Raw genomic sequence first — 13,582 nt, forward strand, 5'->3', positions numbered from 1 at the left:
ACTTATTAAAGTAACTACATTAAAAAAATAGTATAGAATTGGTCAATATAAAGACTGGTTTGCATGAGGTCTCCATACTTTCTAAGTACCTCATTTTTACATACCAATATTCAAGTATTTTGTTTGTTTGTTCATTTTGTTTTATTTCTTGTATTCTGGCTGTGGCCCCCTCCCTCATCTCCTCCTAATCCCACCCTCCCTCCCTTTTCTTCCCCTATGCCTCTCCCCTAGTCCACTGATAGGGTAGGTCCTTCTCCCCTTCTATCTGACCCTAGCCTATCAGGTCTCATCAGGACTGGTTGCATTGTCTTCCTCTGCAGCCTAGCAAGGCTGCACCCCCTTCCCGGGGGGAGTTGATCATAGAACTGTCACTGAGTTCATGCCAGAGAAAGCCCTTGCTGCCCTTATTAGGGGCCCTACTTGGATACTGAGTCTATTAGCTACATCTGAGCCTGGGTTTTATTTCCTCTCCATGCATTGTTCTTGGTTGGGGTATCAGTTTCAGCAGGACCCCCAGGGCTCAGTTTTTTTTGGGGGGGTGCTCTCTTGGTCTCCATATAGAGTTCCTGCCCTCTCCAGGTCTTTTTATCTCCCCCTTCTTTCATAATACTCCCTGCACTCTGCTCAAAGTTTGGCTACAAATCTCAGCCTCTGCTTCAATACCTGGGTCAGTGGAGTCTTTCAGAGGCCCTCTGTGGTAGGCTCCTGTCCTGTTCCTTGTCTTCGGCTTCTAATATCTATCACGTTAGTTCTTCGGAATGAGGATTGAGCATCTTCCCTAGAGTCTTCCTTGTTGTTTAACTTCTTTAGGAGTATAGATTTTATTGTGTTTACCCTATATTATATGGCTAATATCTACTTATGAGTGAGTATATACCATATGTGTCTTTTTGCTTCTGGGTTACCTCACTCAAGATGATCTTTTCTAGTTCCTACCATTTGCTTGCTACTTTCATGATTTCCATGTTTTTAATAGGTGAGTAGTATTCCATTGTGTAAATGCACCACAGTTTCTGTATTCATTCCTCCATTGAGGGACATCTAGGTTGTTTCCAGCTTCTGGCTATTAGGTTTTTACTCAAGATTTTACAACAACATAATTGCAAATTACCAGATGCTATAGATCCTTTATAAAAGAACTGAATGCTTATATGCTAAATTTTCTCTTGCCAATGTCCTAGAATGTTCATTTGGCATTGTACTGGCTTGTTAATTTAATAAAACATGATAGCTTTTTAAGTCACATGACCACATTTCTGACATGCCCATATGTTACCACGAGCCCTTTGCTGCTACATTAGATAGCATAAACATGGCCTCTTTAATTAAGGCCAATATATTTTAAAGGTGATATGGTAGAGTGACAAGGCTGAGTATAAATTAAAACCACCTGAGCACTCTACTAAACAGCTTGAGAACATTATTTAAACTCTGGCCTGTTTTATTTTTCATGTAATAATAATTCTATTCTTCCCAGCAATGATTGTGATCTCAGTTCGGATATGTGCATAGAACATAAGCATCAGTACCCCACAAATGATCATTTTATCATATTGTTAAATTTTAATATGAGGGCAAAAGATGATGGTGATGAATGTGTTAGGAATCTTGTAGAGTGTGTGTTGCAGCTTTAGGCTCTAGTTCTTTCCTGGCATTTGTTAACTAAAATCAGAAATATGGACATTTTCCAGGTAATGAATTCATCTGCACCTACAGTCTTGAATGATTAGAATAACTGCTTAGATATTCAGGCCTCAAAAAGTCAGAACTTACAATGATTTCATTATAGCAAATACTTGTTAGGCCATGATAGTTACCACAGTGTCTTGCCAATAAATATTAGATAATGGATTAATACATATTTTTAATGAGGACAATAAAGTGCCACAATCAAAATCAAGTTAATTAGCTATTACCACAAAGATAGTAAACTTGATTTAGTGTTTTCTGTGTGATAAGCATCTTATGTCAATTGTCTCATTTAGCCTTTCCAATAAGGACACGGCATAGATCCCATTACCATTATTCACACTACAAAAATGTATGTAGAGAGGTAAAGTAGGTAGTCCTGTTGATATAAACTCCCAGACATGGAAAAACAGGTAGTCAGGTTAGGGTTTAATCTTTTTAATTGATATTTTACAATGGTTAAGTGGAAGCATCACATACTTGTATCAGTTTTCTATTGTGGGGGAGCCTCCTTTCTCAGCCTCTGAAGAAAGATTTAAAGTTTCTTCATGTACAAAATGGTGTTTATTCCACATATAGTAAGGATCATGAGAAAAATCAAGAAAAAATTACTGATTGAGTTTGACACTCTCATTTCATAAGAGAGCTACATAAAAAAATAGTGTCTGGAGTGGTATTGGTGTATAACATAAGGTTGGACTCTTAGAAATTATCACTAAGTCATTTTTGCTGATGCAATAAACACTGGCTTCAGGTCTCTAAGTATTCATTGACCCATGTTGTTTCCTGACAAATACTGAAGATAAGAAAAGATTGTTCATTTTCTTGCTAATAAAGAACCCTGCTTAGGTAGCTAAGACAAATGTCTTTATTCAGAATAATTTTGCTTTTGAAAAAACATTATCTTCTTGATAAAATTAAAATATCAGTACTTTAAATGGAGCCAGAGTGGTTTGTTTTTGTTTTTTAATTTAATTTTATTTTATTTTATTATTTACACTTTATTCACTTTGTATCCCCCCATAAGACCCTCCCTTCTCCCCTCCCTATCCCACCCTCCCTCCCCCTTCTTCACGTATGTCCCTCCCCAAGTCCACTGATAAGGGAGGTCCTCCTCTCCTTCCTTCTCATCTTAGTCTATCAGATCACATCAGGAGTGGCTGCATTGTCTTCTCTTGTGGCGTGATAAGGTGTCTCCTCATTCAGAGGGAGGTGATCAAAGAGCAGACCAATCAGTTCATGTCAGAGCCCATCCCTCTTCCCATTACTATGTAACCCACTTGGACACTAAACTGCCATGGGCTATATCTGTGCAGGGGTTCTAGGTTATCTCCATGCCTGGTACTTGGTTGGAGTATTAGTCTCTGGGAAGACCCGTGTTCAACTTTTCTGGTTCTGTTGCTCTCCTTGTGGTGTTCCTGTCCCCTCCAGATCAGTACTATTTCCTACTTCTTACATAAGATTCCATGCACTCTGCCCAACAGTTGGCCATAAGTCTTAGCGTCTGCTTTGATGGTCTGCAGGGCAGAGCCTTTCAGAGGCCCTCTCTGGCAGGTTTCTAGGTTGTTTCCTGTTTTCTTCTTCTGATGTGCATCCTCTTTGCCTTTTGGGATGGGGTTTGAGCATTTTAGTCAGGGTCCTCTCTCTTGATTAGTTTCTTTAGATGTACAGATTTTAGTAGGTTTATCCTATGTTATATGTCTGTATGAGTGAGTATATACCATGTGTGTCTTTCTGCTTCGGGGACAGCTCACTCAGAATGAGCCTTTCCAGTTCCCACCATTTACCTGCAAATTTCATGATTTCCTTATTTTTCATTGCAGAGTAATACTTCATTGTGTAGATGTACCACAATTTCTGCATCCATTCTTCAGTTGAGGGGCATCTGGGTTGTTTCCAGCTTCTGGCTTTTACAAATAAAGCTGCTACAAACATGGTTGAGCAAATGTCCTTTTTGTGTACTTGCGCCTCTTTTGGGTATATGCCTAAGAGTGGTATGGCTGGGTCTTGAGGAAGCGCTATTCCCAGTTGTCTGAGAAAACAACAGAAAAAGTGGGGAAAACCCTAGAACTCATTGGTACAGGAGACAACTTCCTGAACAGAACACCAACAGCACAGGCTCTAAGAGCAACAATCAATAAATGGAACCTCATGAAACTGAAGTTTCTGTAAAGCAAAGGACAACATCATCAAAACAAAATGACTGCCTACAGATTGGGAAAGAATCTTCACCAACCCTTTATCTGACAGTGGGCTAATATCCAGTATATATATAAAGAATTAAAGAAGCTGAAAAACAGCAAACCAAGTAATCCAATTAAAAAATGGGGAACAGAGCTAAACAGAGAACTTTCTGTAGAGGAATATCGAATGGCAGAGAAACACTTAAAGAAATGCTCAACATGATTAGCCATTAGGGAAATGCAAATCAAAACAACCCTGAGATTTCACCTTACACCCATCAGAATGGCCAAGATGAAAAACTCAAGGGAGAACACATGCTGGAGAGGTTGTGGAGAAAGGGGAACCCTCCTCCACTGCTGGTGGGAATGTAAACTTGTAAAACCACTCTGGAGCCAGATTGTTTTAATTTCTTCTTTCAAATATATGTGGCATAAAAGTAATGTAAAGTAGAAACTTTAGAGGTATATATGTGTGACTATCATGGAAATGTTTCTCTGAGATGCTGGATAGATGAACACAGGATATAATAAAGAATTCAGCACTACACATTTTTGCCATCCCACTGGGTCAACCAGAATAAGTGTTCAAACAAATCACAATGTCACTGCCTTCCTAGGGTCAAACAATTGGTCAACCATTGACACTTACAGTGTAACAAAAAAATAATGAAGTGAGTCTCATGAAGAATAAACCATTCACCTATCCACCATTTTATTGAAATATGGTTATGTAATTATGATTTGTTCATAGTCTAGTTAAAGTTCATCATTGATAACTAAAATGTCTACTTAGTGCAAAAAGATCAGGCGTCTTCTACATGAAGCATGATGGGAATCAGGAGGTAAATTTCATTAGCCTGTGTTCACAAGCTAATAGCCTGATCAAATATTGGAATCTTTATTTGGTTTTATCTTCTTTTCTTTTTTTTGTTTTAATTAGTACATTGGAGATATATTTTAACATAAGGATTATTTTTTATTAAATCTTTTTTTTTTTACATTTTGAGATTATAATATAATCACAACATTTTCTCTTCCCTTTCCTCCTTTTAAACCTTCTCATATACTCTTCTCTTTTAAATCCATGACCTCTTAGAATGAACATTCTTATAAGAATAGTGCTTAGGAATAGTGCTTCCTCGAGATCCAGCTATATCACTCCTGGGCATATATCCAAAATATGCTCAAGTATTCAACAAGGACATTTGCTCAACCATGTTTGTAGCAGCTTTATTAAGAATACCCAGCATCTGGAAACAACCCAGATGTCCCTCAACTGAGGAATGGATACAGAAAGTGTGGTACATTTACATAATGGAATACTACTAGCAATTAAAAACAAAGAAATCATGAAATTTGGAGGCAAATGGTGGGAACTAGAAAAGATCATTCTGAGTGATGTATCCCAGAAGCACAAAGACACACATGGTTTATTCTCATGTATAAGTGGATATTAGACATATAATATAGGATAAGCATACTAAAATCTATACACTTAAAGAACCTAAGCAAGAAGGAGGATCCTGGGTAAGATGATCAACCCTCACTCAGAAAGAAAACTTATGAAAGAAGGGGGGATGAAAGACCTGGAAGGGAAAGGATGTCCAGAAGGAAAGCAACAGAACCAAAAAATCTAGGCCCAGGGGTCTTTTCTGAAACTGATACTCCAATCAAGGACCATGCATGGAGATAACCTAAAACCGCTGCACAGACGTAGCCTATGGCAGCTCAGTGTCCAAGTGGGTTCCCTAATTATGGGGACAGGGACTGTCTCTGACATGCGCTCAGTGGCTGGCTCTTTCATCACCTCCCTCTAAAGGGGTAGCAGCCTTATCAGGCCACAGAGGAAGACAATGCATCCACTCCTGATGAGACCTGATAATCTAGAGTCAGAGAGAAGGGTTGGAGGCCCTCCAATATCAGTGGACTTGGGGAGGGGCATGGAAGATCAGGGAGGGAGGGTCAAATTAGGAGGGGATGAAGTAGGAGGCTACATGTGAGATACAAAGTGAATAAACTGTAATTTATAAAAAATAAATTATTAAAAATTTAAAAAAGAAATTAAAATAAATATTAACTCTTATTTTCTAAACTGAATGATATTTCTTCTCGCTGTCATTTTGGCTATGTTCTTTTTCTTTTCTTTTTATTTTTTTATTTTTTTTTTGGCCATGTTCTTAAAAGATGAGGGTATTGTCTCCAGTCTTCACACACAAGAATACACTTTTGTCTGTGACAAAAATGTTCACAATGTTTCTTTTTGTATTTAATAGTATAACCCAAATGAAAGTGCTACTTGTGAAGACACAATGTTTAAAGCAATGTACAAACCTTCTCAGCTGCTGCATCCAAATTGTTTGTAAGAAAATACACTATGGAGATATTATCAAATTAAATACAAACATCCAAAAATTATCAACATATGGATAAGTAATTAAGTGGTCCTTTGGTTTCTTTAATTTTATTTATCAATTATGCTAGAAAAATTTAAAGAAAGATTTCCCAACTAAAGAATAAATGATTTTTTTTGTGGATTTTATTTGCTGTAGTACTAAGGATTGAACACAATGCCTTCTGCATAATGGCCCCATCTTCACCCATGCGCTCCACACCAGGATTCTTCATTCTGTACATCACAGACTTCTGAAATCATGCAATAAGAGATGTTTACAATGTATTGTATGTTCAGTAGAGTGTGAAGAAGAGATGGCATATGGGGAAATGAGCCTATGAGCCACAATTATACTCTTTCAGTTTATTGTCTTTATTAGGTCAATTATCCGAAGTTTAAATATCAACAGTTTCTACTAGTTCAGAACCTATCAAAGTCTTTGTATTTTTGGTATTAACGTATTGACCACATTCAAGTTTTTCACCTTTCACTTTAACTTTTGACCAATTAGCAGATATTTGAATCTTAGCTTCTCCTAACTACCTTACAACAACAACAAAGTGGATTTTAAAGCAGCAGCCATGGCAGATTTTGATCCAGGCTTATTCATGAAGAAAACACGCTGAAATAACATGCACTCCCCTATCTTAGGAATAATGTAAACAGAGAAAAGCACACTCTTATTCTGAGTGTGTTAAAAAGGAAGACGAGTAGCTTTAGTTCATTTTGCTTTCAAGGGTGAGTCATTCACCCTGTGCCACTGCTGAAGGGAGGCATTTTTATTGATTTGCAGATTAAGAATCTATTTAAAAAGCAATAAATCAATCCTTGTCGCAAAGCCTACTGCAACAAGCTCAGGAACTTGAAAGTAATCACTGCTGTTTGAGGAGAGCTTAGTTAACCGTGTTTCTCTAATGACAGAGAAAACCATAGCTCATAATGAAGGTGCCGAACACTGAAGATCTTGATGAAAAGTTGGAAGATTGAGCTGGCATAAATCAATACATGCATCCAGAAGCCTGCAGGTGGGAGAAAGAAAGAGCAGAGCTCCTCTGCAGTGAATGCACTGCATTTGTCAACAAGGAGCTCACCTCCACTCTGAACTCCTTACACATGGATCCATTGTAAGGAACTATCTTTTGCTAAAATAAACAGTTATGATATCAAGGGTGACAAAAGACTATAAGGAGAGATCAATATATTTTTTTATCGGCATTTCTGTTTGCAAGAAAAGAGGGTGATTCTGCTTTAGATCCTATAAATTTGTATTCTAGAAAAGTAATGTTACAAAGTGACCATTTCCAAGGAAGCTCAGAAATTATTGGATACTAAAACTTACCCATGTCTATGATGCTTAGGCAACAATTCACGAAAAGAGCTTAGAGGTGAAAGGAGAAGACAATAGTGTATTTCACCAAATTAGGACTTTTGGGGGGAATCAGGATCTTACTAGTCCTTTTAAGGCCTAGTACTTACTACTCCATTTAAGCTCAGTCAGAGTAGTAAATTTAGATGTTTTAAAGTCTAGTATATCTTCTCTAAATATCACATTGTAGAATACCTGCATAATTATAGCTTTTCAATGTGCCATCTCTGTTTTAAAAAATATTGAGGTCAAATCATATTTCACCCTAAATCATGCATTGTTTCTGTGTAACAAGTACTGAACAAAGATTAGTGGAAATACTGTTTTTCTTTCTAAAAAGTTAATATTTTTCAAATAACATAGTTTTCATTTAGGAAATAGGATTTTTGAAAAAAAAAATAAAGTATCATAGTTTTCCTAGAAAATAAAAGTAAAACAAGTTTGAACTTAATTTAAAAAGTCTTTGCAACTTATTTATCATTATCATAATGTTTTCAGAGAAGCTAAAATATTTGAATTTGCTAGGAAACATGTTCTAGTTCATATTTACCACTAGGAAACATTTTTTTAAGATAATGAAATTATCAATTTCTTTTTCATTTTAAACTGGTTTAACATCAACAAGCTTTTTCCTTGATTTTTTTTAATTGAAAAAAATTTATGTAATATACTATGATCACAGTTTCCTCACCTCCAACTTTTCTCAGATCTTCATCCTTCCCACCCGACTCTAAGCCTTTTTTCTCTTTTTAGAAAACAAACAGGCAAACAGAAATAAACAGCAACAAACATATAAATTATAATAAAAAAGAACAAAGCATACCACAGAGAGAAAGGGGAGGAGAGAGAAAATCCATATCAACATGAAATCAAAACTTATAATATACAAGCAAAAAAAATGATAAAAATAAAAGCCCTAAAACAAAGCAATATGAGAAAAAAAGCCAAAAACTACCATTGAACTTGTGTCATATTGGCATCTACTACTTGTCATGGGTCCTATCATTAAGTGTGGTTAACATAACCAGTGAGACTCCATTGGAGAAAACTAACTTTTCCTTTGTAAGAGGATGCCAGTGACCCTAAACTCTTGGCTAGGACTTTAGAGGTGAAAGCCCATGATTACTTCCCCCTCTCGGTGCTGGGACCCCAGGTAGCTTGAATATGTACAGACCCTGTGCATGCTGCCACATTCTCTGTGAGTTCATGTGTGCATCACTCCAGTTGTGTATAGAAGACACTGTTTACTTAGAATCACCCATCCTCTCTGCCTTAAAAAGCCAATGTTTAGAGATGCATCATGAGTCAAGTCTTTAAAGTGGATCACATCGAATTATTAGATTGTCCTCTTCAAAATCTCACTTTGGCTCCACAGTTCTCTGCAAGGAAGCTAGATTATGGAAATTCCATAGAAGAAGAATCAGTGTATCTAATCTGAGCTAATTGTCACTGATACACAGTGACAATCATGACGAAAAGTTTGGAGTAAAACGTTATAATGAAAGACGGTTCTACTCCACAATTAACAAGATATGGTTATTAAATATTGGAGTAACTTATTTAAACCTTCTTTACCAATTGGTTATACTGAAGGCTTCTAATTGGAAGGAATTCATTTTACATTACTTATTTTTACACCCTGCGTTTGTGTTACACTTCCTGCAGTAAATACCCCTAAAATACCAGTAGTGGGGCACAATACAAGCATCAATGTTTTACATAGCTGCCATGACTAAGATGGCCCAATTGCCCACTAGTTTTCCAAGCAGTGTCTCATCAAGTCAGTGTTCTTTCTTTCTAAGATATGGCTTGAGCCTAATATCTCATTGTTCTCAGTTCCAGATAAACAGATACAGAAAAGAGAGAACATAATTAAATCATAAATGATTCTTCACCATGTTATCGCAAAAGTGAGGCACTAGGATTCATCTTTAATCAGCCAATACCTCTAACATAGGCACATTAAAAGCAATGTGACCTTTCTAATTGTAACTCTATGCTAGTGAACAGTAAGCTTTTGGCGGCATAATTATTTCTGCTATTGTTTTTTTTTTTGCATTTTTAAATGTCTTTATTATTTTATATTTTATTATTTTTATTTTTTAAATATTAGTTACAGTTTATTAACTTTGTAACCCAGCTGTATCTCCCTCCCTCATTCCCTCCCAATCCCACCCTCCCTCTCTCATCTCCTCCTTGCTTCTTTCCAAGTCCACTGATAGGGGAGGACCTCCTCCCCTTTCATCTGACCCTGGTTTATCAGGTATCTTCAGAACTGGCTTCAAAGTCCTCCTCTGTGGCCTAGCAGGGCTGCTCCTCCCTCGGAGAGGGAGGAGGTCAAAGAGCCTGCCATTGAGCTCACAGGGACTATTTCTGCTACAGTTTTCTTCAGAGTAATTCATTATTGAATGAACATATTCCTTGCAGACAATTTCCATAGATATTGTATGAAGCAGCTTGATTCTAGGAAGTCTACACATCAGCCTTGGAAAAGGGTGCTAAAGAATAAGGCAGACATACAGTTACATAGAACTTGAGGCTGGAGAAGTAAGTTGTCACTTGAACCAGAAGAAAATGGTGAGGGGTTAGATTTCATAATGAGGAATAACAATTAAAATTTGTTTTTTTTCCCCCTCGCAAATATAGTATTGGCAGCATTGTCATTCATAAGTTTTAGAAGGCCAGACTGAGATGAGGAGACTCATTAAAGATGACAAAGTCAGTCACAGTGGTCCATGGAGGGGGTGAAGTTGGAAGTAGATGTGATATGTAGGTAGCAGTACAAAGAGAACTTATTTTCAAGTGTGAAAAGCTTTCAAAGAGGTAGATAGAGAATTACCTCCTTCTTGAAATCCTGAGGAACTTCCCCTTACCATTGTAGAAGTTTCAAAAATAAAAGCAGGACTTTGGGGGAAAATCGTAAGTTGTATTTCAGAACTACTGAATTCAGTACACCTGTGCATCTTCTAACAGCAGTGGAGGCAGTCAATCACAGTTGACTGAATTGAGACTTTAGATGAAGAGAGTGACTTAAAACTATTAAGATGCTTGAGCATAAATGACTTCATCCCTGAGAACTGCACAAAGTAGGCAGAGGAGGGAATCTAAAGATTGAGAGCTAGAAAGAGTATGTAAGCAACATATCTTACATACTTGAAACAAAAGTGTAGCTGCAAAGTCAGACATTGAATCATCATTCTGACAGGAAGGCAACATCCAAGGTACAGATCAGTACATATGACTGAGAAGAAACCGCAGTTGAGTGATTTTCCTTGAACCTGAGAAGGGTCACTTGATTTGTCAACATTTCAGAAGCAAAGGGTTCCAATATGCATCATATTTTTCTTTATAGATGAAGAATTTATACTTGATGTTCTCAATACTGCTTATAATTAAGAAGCAAACATATTTGCAGAGTCACAGATCACTTAGCAAAGACAAAGGATCACTGTGTAGACCCTGAAATCCCTGAGGAAATTATTGACCTTGCAGCAAATGTAATTTTGTAAATGCACATTTGATTGATTGTACTACTTTATTTGATAGTTTATTTAATGCTACATTGTGGTTATGTGGCTGTCAAGAATGCTGAACACTGTCCCATGCATGCAACTTTGTTCACTTAATTTCATGCTATAACCCTTGGGAGATAACTGACATAGCAGACTCTGCTATTTGCTCATACTTGTTTCTGCTCTATAAAAACCTGTTAGAAGATTAAGGAAAGAGTAAAATTTAGTGTGGTGTGTACATGTCATTGTAGATAATCATATCTTCAGCTCTTCATTTGCATCAAATTACCTATAGGTCATCTTAATAAAGTCTTGATTTTTACCTTGATAACTTTTTCACAAGCTATACATTACTTATAAAACATTCTGTAGTACTCTATTAAGATTTCAAAGTTTTTATATGGTAGAAAGCCTTTAATTCAGTCAGTTAATATTTGGGCAACTGTTTATTCATTGTAGAGACAGTAAGAATTATAGTGGTGATGGTAAAGGGGAAAGAGTTATTCATATAGGTATCTTAAAGCCTTAAAATCTCATACTAAATATGTTTCAAAAGATAGGGATATAGTGGTAGAACACTTGCCTAGCATATATAAAGCTCTAGAATCAAGTTCCACTAAAAAAAAATGATAAACAAAATGAGCTTTATAGAGATATAAAACAATAAATGAAAGTGCTTTAATTGGTGTCAACATATACAAATTTCTTGGGAATTTATAGACTTAAATGTGTAGATCAAGCACAAGACTTTATGATACAAACCACATAGTGTTGAACCTTATTTTATCTGCAAGAACTATGTCTCTATATAAGATTCACCTGAGAAACCAATTAAAGAGCCTATTGAAGGTGGTTAAAACAGCCCCATTTGGGGATCTTTTAATTTTTTTTTATTGCTTCTTTGTGAATTTTACATCATGTACCCCAATCCTACTCATCTACCCTCTCCCTTCTTATCTACCCTCTAACCTTGCAACATCCCTCTCAACAGAGGAAGAATATCTCATTGTGGAAGCTGTAGTGTGTCACAGTGTGTCCCACAATATACTGTTCTGTCCAAGTCTCTTTGCTTGCAAATTTTCATTGCAATGACTTGTTGGTCTGATATGAGGCCTCTGGCTTCTGTTACTCTAAAGATACTGGAACCTCGTTATGACACCTTTACGATATCCTTTTGTTGCTCTGTGTCATGGAGCTCCTGTAGTTTTGGATCAGTAGGACAACTTCCTTTATGCACTCCAGTAGGTAGTCATGGTTAGATATTGGGCTGAGCTAATTCAAAGCTCTGGATCCAGGGCTGAGATGTATCTGAGTTGGCTAGCCCACCAACTCTCCTACCTTCATGTTATCAGGGATAGCTCAATAGAAACTCCTGCTACTAGGGCGAGCTCTAGCCTGATGCCCAGACAAGGTGCAGGGCCTGCTCTCTTAAGTGCTTCAGCTGGTGAAGGATATGGACAGTTCTCCCACTCTCATGACCCTGGGGTCAGCAATTCTTTCCTGTCATAGATGCTGAGGGATGAGAGCGAGGGGCATCTCTACTTCTTCTGTGCCACTACTCAGCAGACAAGAGACAGGGTCAGCTTCCCCACACTCCAAGCAGCAACACAGATCAAAGACATCTACCCTGCCTTTGGTGATAAAAGACCCCGATGGCTTCAGGGCCACAGACCAAGATGTGGGCACCTGTGGTAACACAGGCCAGGACTCCACCATGGTCCAAGGTGACATCATCAACTACTCCCAGTTCCAGTTCTGCTTCTTTTCACTGTGCATGCATCCTTCTATTTCCCCTTCATTTCTCCACCATTTACTTGCTCCTCTTAGAGGTACCAGGGTCTCTGAGTGTCTGGGGTCATCTCTGGAGTGGTGTCAGTAGTGCTATGCCCTGGTCATAAATTATGACACTGGACAAGTCATCTTGGTCATGGTCTTCTCCTCTATCCCCCCACCCAGGCCTGCATGTTGTCTAGGCCTTATGGTGCTGGGCTGGTGGTCATCTCCAGCTTGTTCCTTGCCTGGCCCGTCAGAGTGACCTTATGGGAGGATTTTCTGTGTCAGGCTTACTCCCACCTGGGCCCTCAGTCCCAGGCCAGGCTCTTCTAGTCTGCAGGTTGCTCACGATCCTTGTTGCTGCCCAGTATGTATAGTGCCAGGCTGGTAACCATCTCAGGTTAGCTCCCTCTCTGAGCCCCCTGTGGCTGGATTGGTGGTTGTCTCAGGCTCTTTTATTTCTTTAAACAAATATTAGGCTACTAATCATTCAGATGTTCATTGGTCGGAACACTGAGCATAGACATCGCCTCTCTCCTCTCTGCCACCTACTGACACATATGTGGCACAGCAGCCACATTGGCAAAGCTTCTAGAGGCAGGTCCATTTTTGGATCTTTAATTTCTCCTGTGCATTAATGTCTTATGTCATTTGCTAGCTCACATGT

At 37.9% G+C, this 13,582-nt stretch overlaps 1 protein-coding gene and 1 non-coding gene across 6 annotated transcripts in view; one reads left to right on the forward strand and one right to left on the reverse strand.

Moving 5' to 3' along the window:
- The window catches only part of Ptprd (protein tyrosine phosphatase receptor type D), a gene marked incomplete in the record, with an annotated part of 2,622,804 nt that overhangs the window by 1,514,604 nt on the left and 1,094,618 nt on the right, over positions 1 to 13,582 (forward strand).
- Positions 13,386 to 13,517, reverse strand: LOC129665199 (small nucleolar RNA SNORA17). Its single transcript, XR_008718346.1, has one exon. It is a non-coding gene; the product is annotated as a small nucleolar RNA SNORA17 (small nucleolar RNA).

This window comes from Psammomys obesus, unplaced genomic scaffold (genome assembly GCF_907164565.1).
Source record: "Psammomys obesus unplaced genomic scaffold, mPsaObe1.curated_primary_1811, whole genome shotgun sequence".
Taxonomy (NCBI): domain Eukaryota; kingdom Metazoa; phylum Chordata; class Mammalia; order Rodentia; family Muridae; genus Psammomys; species Psammomys obesus.